This window comes from Neodiprion fabricii, chromosome 5, assembly GCF_021155785.1.
Source record: "Neodiprion fabricii isolate iyNeoFabr1 chromosome 5, iyNeoFabr1.1, whole genome shotgun sequence".
Taxonomy (NCBI): domain Eukaryota; kingdom Metazoa; phylum Arthropoda; class Insecta; order Hymenoptera; family Diprionidae; genus Neodiprion; species Neodiprion fabricii.
The window spans coordinates 19373718-19385385 of NC_060243.1; the positions used below are offsets into that span (position 1 = coordinate 19373718).

Consider the following 11668-nt stretch of genomic DNA (forward strand, 5'->3'; position numbering starts at 1 on the left):
ATTTATTCTTGCACAAGCATTAAATTTTCGCAACAGTTATACAAGAAAATATAGTAACAGCGATCGTAATGAGAAAGAATAGTAACGGATACTAGAGTTTCCGGTAACAGCTAGAAAACTAATTTTCATTTTCTACCTAGAACTGTATTTTTCGATTGTGGTAAAAAATGAAAATAGTCAAGGACTGAGCGGTAACCGGAACTAAAAATTTCTCTCAGTGCTGAATCCGACTTTCAAATCGAATTTCAAAATTTACAATTGAAAATTTGAAAAGTAGTCGGATTTCGACAGAAATTTGTATCTTTAGAGGTTTGTGGTCGCGAATTTTTGAACTTTTCTACTGACTCTGAAATCAACTCAATGAAATAAAAACTGAAATTTTCTCCCGCCGTATTGAATCCACCGTTTTGAATATTGAAAATCCGATTTCAGATTTGCTTTCAGCGACCCCAAAAATCGTAATATTGAAATTGTAGGTTAAATCTATGAAAATTTTTTTCCAACGCAAAAGCGTCACGAAAATCTCATTTTCATTAAGCGTATGGAAAATGTGCGACAGAAATTCCAACGCGCGTTTAAAAATTGTTACACGGTGACCTGAAAACGTGGAATTGACATGGAATTCCCTGTTCGTAGATTCGCATTGAAGTAGAAATTGTCGGCCACATCCCCTGAAATTCGTTCACCTTTTCTCTTCTGTTCGTTTCTGTTGCAACAGTCTCTCTTTTTATTCCCACTTCATTTCCGGCTCTTCGATTCCTTTCTCGATACGTATATTTGAGAAGGTATAGAAACATTTGAATAACAAATATGCTCAAGAGGAATAAACTTCGGCGAATTATCTCAGTCGTATAATCCTGTTAAAGTCAAACCCATCTCGTCAAAAAGCTGCGAGCAGTTTGCAATTTTCCATTCAGATTGTATCCCGTTTGTGTAACTCCGCATCAATATTTATGTACGTATAATAAATTTTGTATACAGAATAAAGTTGGGAGAGTATTTCTCAAGCCGTATTACGAAATTTAAGGAAAGACTGAGACAAATAACTGAATCGACGTTTCTTTATTTAGTGTTAAAGATTCTCGGAACTTTATTCATCGAAATATCGATATGACACTCTTGCTTTTATTTTCTAACTTATCGGTACCTAAATTGCGATAGTTCGTAAAAAACCGAATTCAATTCGTTTGTAATTGGAAACCGTGTAATTCTGTAAAGAGGGAAAGAATTTTTATTTGCAATACATTTTAACTATATCAGTCAACAAATTTTCCCGCGCGTGCGGTTTTTTGATTTACGAACTGACCAGTCCGATTATTTCTACAAGCACGGCTGCAGCAGTGTTTGAAATTATCAGCATTCGGCTGGCTTTTTGCCCACGAAATTCGCTGCGAAAATACGACGAAAGCATGTAGAAAATTAGTTGTAAACTAGATTATGCGAAACAAGAATAAAAAAAAAAAATAAACACAAAAATGTTGACCGTTAAATAAGTTCTGAATTACGTTGAAAAAGGGTTTAGAAGAAATAAAATTCCGTTTCTCAAGTGTAAAGAGAAGCATTGAATTAGCTACACCGTAAAATATCTGTACAGTAATAGACTATACATATATTTCTGGTAATTTGCCGTTTCATAAAGTTTATCAATTTTTCACGCCGAATTCCCAACGAAATTAAGTGATATTTGTTGAGTAGGAGAGAAATAAATGTCAAAACAATCGCTAAGCATACAAACAGAGCTGAAATAATGTAATAAACAGTTTTTCAGAGTATTTCTTAGCCTTGAAACGTGTAATGCGAAAATTGCTTCATATTGCAGTAACACCGATTTTCGGTGAAATAATGATAAACAATATTCAAAAACTTTTTGTAAATGGTCGCAAGTTCTTGAACAATATACCCAAAAACAAAAAAAAAAAAAACATGAGACAGATTTTTTTTTTTTTTTTTTTGGCACAATGAAACAAAATGCACGGTAATGCATATCTTTTCACAAGACATAAATAATGTTACATAAGGCCGTTGCAGTTTCTCAACCGCGAGCTTGTTACATGATACGAGTTGCAGCATATAATTCAAAGTTATATTCAGCTCGCCGCTCGAGTCAAGAATTAGATAAACGAGGAAAAAGACAAACCAGCTGTTCCTTAGCCCAGAAACAATTTCCAACCGTGTCGCTCTTTGTCATTCCGATGGTATTTTTATCAACAATTTGTCGGATTACGCGAATTAAGGTACGTTTGAATAATAACACGTTCAGAATAACATCCGCTTCAGTTTATTCGTAATGAATAAAATTTTACCCGCGAATATACATCAAAATTATGTTGGATAATTAATTCAACTTCGACGCGATTGAAGGAGTTTCGTTTTTTTTTTTTTTTTTTTTAATTGAAATTTGTTACCCTTCGTGAGAAATGATATTTCATTGAACGTAATAAATTTTCTAATATATCTGTTAAATGTTCACAAATTGAAATATCTTTTCGTGCTCGTAGTTGAAAAGTTATGTTATGAGGTTGAAATGATTTTTTGAACACGCATTTTTTTTTTTTTTTAACCAAATAACACATTTTTATTTCCACCTCCGTGAATTTATTACCCAAAAAACTTTTTACCACTCGCAGGATGAAGAGGAAAAAGAATTCATTTAGTAGACAAGAATCGGTTCTTTTCTTGATCGATATTATTTTGTTCATCATGTAATTCAGGCTGTTTTGTACCGGAAATTCGTCGAAAAAATGTCGATTTCGCACCCAGTTTCAATTTGATTTATGATCAAATTCGTTTACCACCTTCGAATAATAATCAAAGCATTTTTTTCGTACAACTTCGACGCGAGCTTAGCCGAGAATAGAAACTAGAAGGATGAATATACACATAGGCGTATGAATAGAGGTGTAATTTATTAAGATTATCTCGGTTTGTATAAGGCATTCCACCGTGACTCGCTTGGCATCCAACCCTGACCAACTCGAATTCGATAAATGATTCTTCGCATAGTTCTCGCAACTCTAGAATCAATGGGGTATTTCTTTTTCTTTTCTCTTTTTTTCAAAACTTGCTTTTGTAACACTGATAAATTCTCCTATAGTTCGAACAGAATTAAAAACAGATTTTTATTCCCCTGAGAACAACTTGCATAATGGGGGCGGAGCTTAAGCTCCGAATTTGAAAAGTTCCGAAAGCGCCTGATCCCGAATTATTCGGTGGCGAAACTTGAAGTAGAGATATCCAAGTTTTACGAACGTAAAAATATCGAAAATCCAAAACAAGGAAAGATCAAAGCGCTCAAATTTCACCAAGCCAAAAATTTACAGAACTAACAATCTTTGATAATACGGGAATTTTGATGCTGCAGATTTTCAAATTTTGGACTCGTCGGAATTTTGAGAGTCGAGTCTCGGAACATTCGAAACTGATGTTTCGTCAAAGTTTCGAATCTTTACTTTAAGTTTCGCCACGAAATGATTCGGAATATGGAAATTTCGGAACTTGTCAATTTCGGATTTTCAACAGCAATCCGTAAAATACCGTATTTGGCAAAAAAAGATTCACCGAATTTCGGTTTTCATTTTACTCGTTCGACAAATTTCGCAAAATTCGATTCTTACGAAATAATAACTTAATATCGAGTTGAAAAAAACAATAAAATTTATTTCAAAACGAGATTGTTTGCTGGTCGATGAAATCAACGAGGTGAGGAATTTTCGTGAAATAATAAACGGAATATGAGGTAGAGGCAAAAGAGCGAAAGAAACATGGCATAATTAAAAAAAAGAATCGCGAAGGAAATACGCATGAATGAAACTTTATCGGAACCAACTTCCGTCGCAATATTTCACGCCTCAACATCAAATGTTGCGATTTATCTCGAGGGAAAAAAGAAGGGAGAGAAAAATATGAGAGATGAAAAAAAAGTCGTGGCACGAGGAGCGAGCGGGAAATGTGTAGAAAAATGTGAGGAAGAGCGCAGTAAACTGATAAGGGAAATAAAGAAAGTGAAAGAGAATAATAAACGCGATATGTATGCTATATATGCGAATACGACAAATTACCGGAACTTTGAATATAAACTGTGAGCGAAAAGTCCAGGCGTTGGTTTTCAAGTCTATAACGCCATTCGATTTAGGAAAAGGGTTTTTTTTTTTGGCTCGTTGCTGATTGTTTTTGCAAAATTATCGCCGTTTAGTTGGAAATAAATTTTTTGCAAGAGAAGAGAAACACGTATATGCATCTTTTTTTATGCAGTAATTCTCGGTGTATTGTTATTGTTCAAGATTTTCAGACGGATGTAGTCAAATACGTGACAGAGAATAAATTTCAGATCGTTTCGTCAATACGAACACAAAATTTCGAAGACAAATTATTTACGTAGTAGGGAATATGAAAATACTTGCGATGAAAATTCATGAAAAATGTAACTCCCGGAGTCATGATTCTAATAAACTTCAGAAATAAATAAATAAATGTAAAAAAAAAAAAAAAACCAATAGGCAAGATAATGATAAATTTGTTTAAAAATTACTTCCATTTGTTTTTGGTATTTTTTAAGTCATTTTCAGCAAACTTTTTCGAAAATTAACTAACATCAGCGAATGTATGAAAATTCTGGAATTCCTATCACCGAAATAGACGATCCTTGATTAATTCTCGTATCGCAGCGAAAATCATAAAGCTTGTAATTTAACGAATAACGTTAATTAATTGGAGACCTAGCGGAAAACTATGTTGTATTTTTTGTATTGAAAATGCTGCCCAACTTTGGCAAGTCTTGCGAAAGTCTGAAAAATATGCGATAAGCTTGTCCAATTTTCAAGTTCGCGGAATAATTATTGATCTGAGAAATATGGGTGGGCTGATATTATGCGATATCAAAATTAATTGCAATTTTTATCAGATTTATGAAATTCTGTTATCGTGCTTTATGACACGCGTTTCGCGGAGGTTTGTACATACATAAAATGTGAAATTAGATATCAATCTGTGAAGCTTCGTTACGTTTCTCCGCTCTCAATTTTTTCAGGAATAAAACCGGAACCATGATCAATTTATTAAAAAACTTCAGTCGGTTCAGTGTCACTTTTGAGCGAAATTTTACGCTGTGTTTTACCTACTTTTGCGCGTTCAGCAATATTTGAGAAAATCTCGTACGAAGTGAAATCGAATTGAACTTTGTTTGAAACGCAAATTATTCTGAAACATTTCTTGGGGGGTATTTTTTCGTCATTTTCATCTTTTTCATCTCTCAGCTTTCAATCCGTAAGATTAGGGAAATGAGGAAATACTTTGCGCCATAAGAAGATAAAATAAATAGGACTGAGGATTCGGCATTTCCTTTCCCAATATTCTACGAAAGTTGTTCGAAGGTCTTCAAAATTGTGACAAAAGGATGCGTGATAAAAATTGAATGACGCTTAATGGAGTTTCACGTTTCAAAATTGAAAATTTTGTTCAATAATTTTGTCCTAATAATCGCAATTGTTTTCCGATATTCAAATTTGACAATCGCTCAAATCGACGGCGAACTCCATTTCACAAAGCAGCGATAATAAAATCGGAAACGCAAAAATCTACGAATTTGAATTGAGTTAAGATTCGTCGTTTCCTCAAATATAAAAAATAAAAAAAATAAAAATAAAAAAATCAGTTGCATTCGATCGCGCGATGATAAAAATATATCCTCAAATTTATACGGATTAAAAAAATAAGGTGAATAGAAAAAATGTTGGCACAAACTCGAGTTGATTAAAAAAGTTTGGAAGACGGGTGAAAAAAAAATATTATACAGATTTTTTATGTTCTTCGATAAATCTTTAATATTCCGATCACGTCTGTCAAATAATTGATAGCGTAATAATTCTCCTGACTTTGGATAAAAATAAATAAAACGAGCGATCAAACCCCGCAAGTTACATAGTTGTAAAATTTGATGAACACGGAATTAAAAGAATCGTCGCATCCTTTCATCGGAACGTAAATCACAGCTCTTTTAATACCGTATAACGTATAAGCACGTACGTGGAGGTGAAAGAAGAAGAATATAAGACAATGGATCAACAAAAATCAATCAACATGTTTATAAACGATTTCAATGATGTAACTTACAGGGATTAAACACAGCGTTGAGTAAATACGTAAAACCGAATGAAATACCGTTTCTTTCTTTCTCTCCTCTGGCTCAATCCCTTCTTTTTATAATCCCTACTTAGTTGTTTTTCCAGCTTCGCTCACAGTTCAGCAGCCTCGCGATTCTCGAGTTGGCACGCGAATTTACGCAGTCGTAAAAAGAACCGAATAAACGAGCGTTCATGCATACATTTCCATGGATTTCTACAAGCAGTTCGCGCGTCTGACTGGACGTCGATCTTACTACTCGGACTCAACTCGAGGTACGATATAAACCGTTGAAATTGATGTACGAAGGCGAGAACACAGTCGGAGAATGAATGCGCAACAGGCAGCCGGTCTGCCAACGCCTCGAGGAAAATTTTTCACCACATACGCACGATTGAGCGATTCTGTGACGTAACAGTTGAGGGGAAAAAATCATCTGGTCGAAATTCAGCGAGAAAAGTTTATTCGCAAAAGGCGGATATCGAAATCGAACTCGAATAATTTGTACAATTTTACTGCAGTTTTTTTATCACCTTTGTTTCGAAAATGATTCGGAGGCAAACGTAATCGAATGTCTCGAATAACAAGCGGCTGAGGACTGGCCATGAGCCAGCTCTCGTATTTCCCGTTCTCACAGTGCAGGTTCCAAGATTGTAGAGAAGGAAAAGAATAATATCCAATTCAAATTTCGAATTGCAAGTTCAGATTCGTGATTAATGATTTCAAAGTCCTGGAATAGCAAATTTCACGAAAATATGACGATGGTTTTTATTCTAAACCGCTATAATGGATCCGCCGTTGCAAATTTTTGAAGTCTGACTTTGGATTCGTTATCAGTGACCCAAAAAACCTCAATCTACCAATTTCTACTCAAATCGAAATATTTTTAGATTCTTTTCCACCGTACTGGATCTCCATTTTGGATTTCGCAATACGACTTCAAATTCGTGATCAACGATCCAACGAACCGGCGAATGCCAATTTTCATAAGTGTCTCTAGTTTTTTTTTTCTCAGCTTATCGAATACGACAAATTCAAATTTTGCAACTATGACTTTAGGTTCGCGATTAGCAACCCAAAACGGCTCACGGTACCAATTTTTATTTAGATCCATTAATCCATTCTCAAGATATCATCATTTTTGTTAGATTTTCTGGAATTTTGTTATTTAAATAATTGAAAAAGTACCGAACCGATCAAAGCCAATAACCTCCATTATTATTCTTTGAAAACAGAGAAACGGAAAGTTAAAAATTAGTGCAATTACCGAACAATTTGCTTACGAATTCTCTTCCCTAGTTTCTTGATGAATCGATTCATACAATTTTAGAGAAATTTTATGGCCGTGATTTCAGGAACGATTCGGAAACAAACGTCATTGAATGTCTGGGATAGAAATTAGTGCAAGTAGTAAGCTATTTTTTTATCGTTTCACAATTGAAATTCATAAAATCATGAAAAAAATTTTCAAAAACCTTTCGCACGCTCAAAAACAAAAGAAAGAGAATTATAGGAACGATTTTTGGAAAATTCTCTGAAACATTTTCTGGCTAAATTTTGTGAGCTAGAGATTGGAAGAAAAAATCAGTTTGAAAAAATTGTCATTCGTACCAGACTAGTATTTAATTTTATTCAGCTGTCAGTTGTTGAATAATTCACACAATTTTTTAGTGAATATTCTCTAAGGTTTTTCAGGAAAATTTTATAGGAACAGAAAAAGCGAATTCAAATCGATTTCTTTCAATGACCAATTACCGGTCAGACAAATTCCCGAAACACAGAAACTCACATGGAAGATGAAGAAATGGAAAATAGAAAAATACCGAAATGACCTTGATCAGTTTTCCTCCACATAAAAAATTCGAACAGTACATTCTACATTCTTTGAGAAAGTTCTTACAGAATTTTGAAACGGTACACAAAAAATCGAGTCAATCTGAGATAAAAATAACTTGCACTCACATTTGTCGCCGCGTATTTCCTCTCCAATCGGGCATAATTTCTCGTGTCGTTAGTTTATTACGTTATTTCTTTATACACCAAAACTTTTTCAAGTTAACGTAAAGTTCCGAGACACGTGCGTTCATTAATACGTTGTCACGCTTGTTCACACCACAAATTATATTTTTAAACATTCGCCGTTTTGTCGATGTGTACGTTGTTTGTTTTTACTTATTTTCTTTTCTTTTTTTTTTTCTCGTCTCACCAGCCGCGTCACTTAACGTTAGCGAATATATGTTTAGGCCTACTTATTAATACACTTGATTTTCGGTAGAGGAAAAAAACTTTTTCTCTGGGTCAGGATCAACTCATGCTGTGAATGAGAATTAAAATAAGAATTGAAACTTTTGTCGTATTTCGATTTGTTTTTTTTTCTTTCAAATTTTTTTATTTCAATCTTTTTCACTTTTGTCTGTACTTCGAATTTCAATCACTCGTCTTATATCCATATATTCGGTTCGTATTTTTAATTTATCATATTTACGTTTAACAAATATTCGAAAATGTCCGTTTTTTCACGTCTGAGGTAATTTTTGTTCAAATGTATTTCTCCACCACTTTTTCCACGTGAGAAGAATCGAGAAACGATCGTAAGAACGAATTTATTGTCACAGATTGCATGCGTTGCATAAAAATTTGCATGTTTATTTGCTGACGAAACGTGCTAATTTGTTTCTATATTTTAGAATCGCGAGGGTTACAAGTTTAACTGAAAATTGAAATCCGTTCAATTTTGCAGACACCGTCCGTTATTTATTTTCCTCGTAATTTTCTCATCGCGTAAATCTACGATTTATTGCGATATGTTGAACCGAGTTAAAAAAAATGGACCGAAAACTATTCTCAAGTAAATCGAAAAAATGATGAAACCTTTCACTAATGCGTGAAACGAATAAAACAGGTCGGTATAAATTTCAAATTCTATCGCAAAAGCGATACGAAACGACAGAAAATCGAAAGCGTGAAAACGTCGCGACATCGACGAGTTAAATTAGCGAAACCTGAAAAGCATCGAAATTCGAAATTCACCGAATTTTCGTTAATCATCGGTGTTGAGAGCTTTTTTGCTCCTAGTAATTATCTCGAAATTGAAAGTCTCGATTTCTACTCCTCGCTACTCGTACGCGGCAATTATCGCTGTCGTAACACGAGCACAAGTCAATTCACGTTAGCGGGCGTCGCGACGCCGGGCGTCGAACGCGATCCTCGTCGTCGGGCTGCGCGGGCATAACTGAAAGAGCCGGGTTTACCGGATTGAGGCACTGAACGGGGGTTAAATCCGCGCGGCTCGTCTCTCGGCGTCTCGAGTCTCGTCAAAGCGCAGGGATAATCACGTGCGATATCAGCAGTATACGAATATCTCGGCCAATAAGACCGAAGAACGACGTCGTCGTCGTCTACGGAAAGTTTTCCCCCTTTAATAGGGGTGTGAAAAAACGTTCGTTGTGTTCGGTGCTTCGTTGCGGTGAAAGGACGGGACGGGAAACGAGGTAAAAAAAAAACGTCATTCGAAGGCTTCGAATTTTCGCTTCGTGACAAAAGAAGGTAAACTCAATTATCGCAAGGATCGATTCTTCCGCAGCTGTTCGCAGTTGAACACGATTCGCGAAAGATTTACGACTTTTTGACTACCGGAATATCGGAAACACTAAAAAACCACCAGTTTTTCGAATCCTCGTTTTTACAACCCTCGAAGATTTTATCGGACGGAGTTCTCCTTCGTTATTTTCTTTTACAGAGATTGAAGTAGATGATTAAAAATGCTTGGATCAAATTTTAATTGCGTTTGCCAAAAGTTGTAATAAAAAAGTAATAATGGTTGAAGTTGTAATAGTTAATTCGTTGACTCGTTTTTATTTGGTGTTTATTCTTAGTTTCATTGCGCAAAAAAATTTGCAACTCCTTAAATAAAATGTACTCCGTCGATAATAGGTCAACTAATTTCCGTCGCTGATTAAACAGTCCGTAACGATTAATTTGTGCAGAAGAAAAATAATGAAGAATTGAATATTCCTTACACCTGAAATTATCTAGCAGAGAACAATTTTTTCTTATATCAAATTATGAATCAACTTCTAAGTATTCTGCGCCAGAATAGTATATTGTGTAACAATGAGAAAAACTCGCACGCGCATGCGCGCAGTACGGAAATGACCACTTTCAACTTCTAGTGCTTAAAAGTGGTATTTTCAATACTCCGCGCATGCCCATTTGCAGAATTACTCGTACGTCATAGAAAAGAATACTTTGTGCACGGAAATCACGCACGGGAAAAGGCGTAAAACATGCTCGGGTTATATAAAAACATATAATCGTTTCGAATTACGTCCGAACGTTTTCCTGAATTGACGTTTTTTTCTCTCTCACCTTCTTTCGTCGATGTTGGAAAATGAAATGCAAAAATTGTTTGCGAATGACTGCGTATAACTGCGATACTGCGAATAGCCGGACAAGAATTAGTTCCGATGTATTACGAATAAGAACAAGTTACGTAATAGACAGATTTCTCAATGGCACGTAAAATTTTAGGTAAGAGCTGAAAAAACGAATTTTCACCTAAGATTGTTAATGTTAAACGTCTATTATTAGGTTCGCTGGTTTATTTGCGAAACTCGTATGATACGTGCCAGAGAATGGTTTCTCCTGTGTATACATACATAGTATAGATATATGCTAGAAATGAGGAACAAACGAGCTCCGAGATCAGACGTTGTTTCTACTTCTCTTTATAACTCATCATCATCATCATCATCATCATCGTCGTCGTCGTCGTCATGCTCCTGCACATTCCGGCGTTTAACTAACTCAAAATCTCAAGCCGTACAACGATCTATTTATAATCTAAGAAACGTATGAATTTCACGTTCAGCTATTCCTATGCGATTAATGCGGTTTCTATTCTTCATTTATTTTTTTCTCTTACATACTTTCGCACAGCTCTGCGGGGTTCGGAAGTTTCGTTTATTTTTTAAGAAAAAAAGAAAAATTCTCTTTCATCTTTCTTTGTTATTACCGAATCGCACGGGCCGTTATGAAGATGAAAGAAATTCTTGATCCTTGTTCGATTCGGAGTAAAAAAAAAAAGGAGGAACATAAAAACGGTTAAAACGTGTTCATCGATTACAAAGAAACTGAACAGCATCGGTACTGTAAATACCTTGTTATCAAAAGAGTACAGATTCCGTTAGCATTCATGCAATTTTCAATAAATCGATCAACCATAACGTGCGATACATATTCGCTAAATCTTCCTGCCGGAATCTAAATTTTTATCTTCATTTTCAATGCCTTTTTTCTGCGACTACGAGAGAATAACTTCGTCGTTTGCGAACCCAAAAAATTATAAAAATCAGTCGGTTAATTTGTTTGCGAAAGATGGGTTGCAAAATTTTTTTTTGCAACCAAAGAAACGAGACTAAAATTGAAAAACCACCGTGGAATGAATCGTCGAAGGACAATACTGGTTGCAAATGTCACCATGATCGCGTAACCGTTGACTCGTTCGTCAAAACTCCAAATCTCAGATTTGTCAGAATTTCGTCAACAAAGC

General features: G+C 35.1%; 1 protein-coding gene across 1 annotated transcript in view; it reads right to left on the minus strand.

The window, feature by feature from the left end:
- The window catches only part of LOC124184008 (alpha-1D adrenergic receptor), a 134527-nt gene extending 125199 nt beyond the window's left edge, over window positions 1-9328 (minus strand). The window contains exon 1 of the mRNA XM_046573283.1: window positions 8080-9328. The gene's annotated coding sequence lies outside the window, so the exon portion shown is untranslated. The remainder of the gene's footprint in view (window positions 1-8079) is intronic.
- Window positions 9329-11668: the final 2340 nt, after the last annotated feature.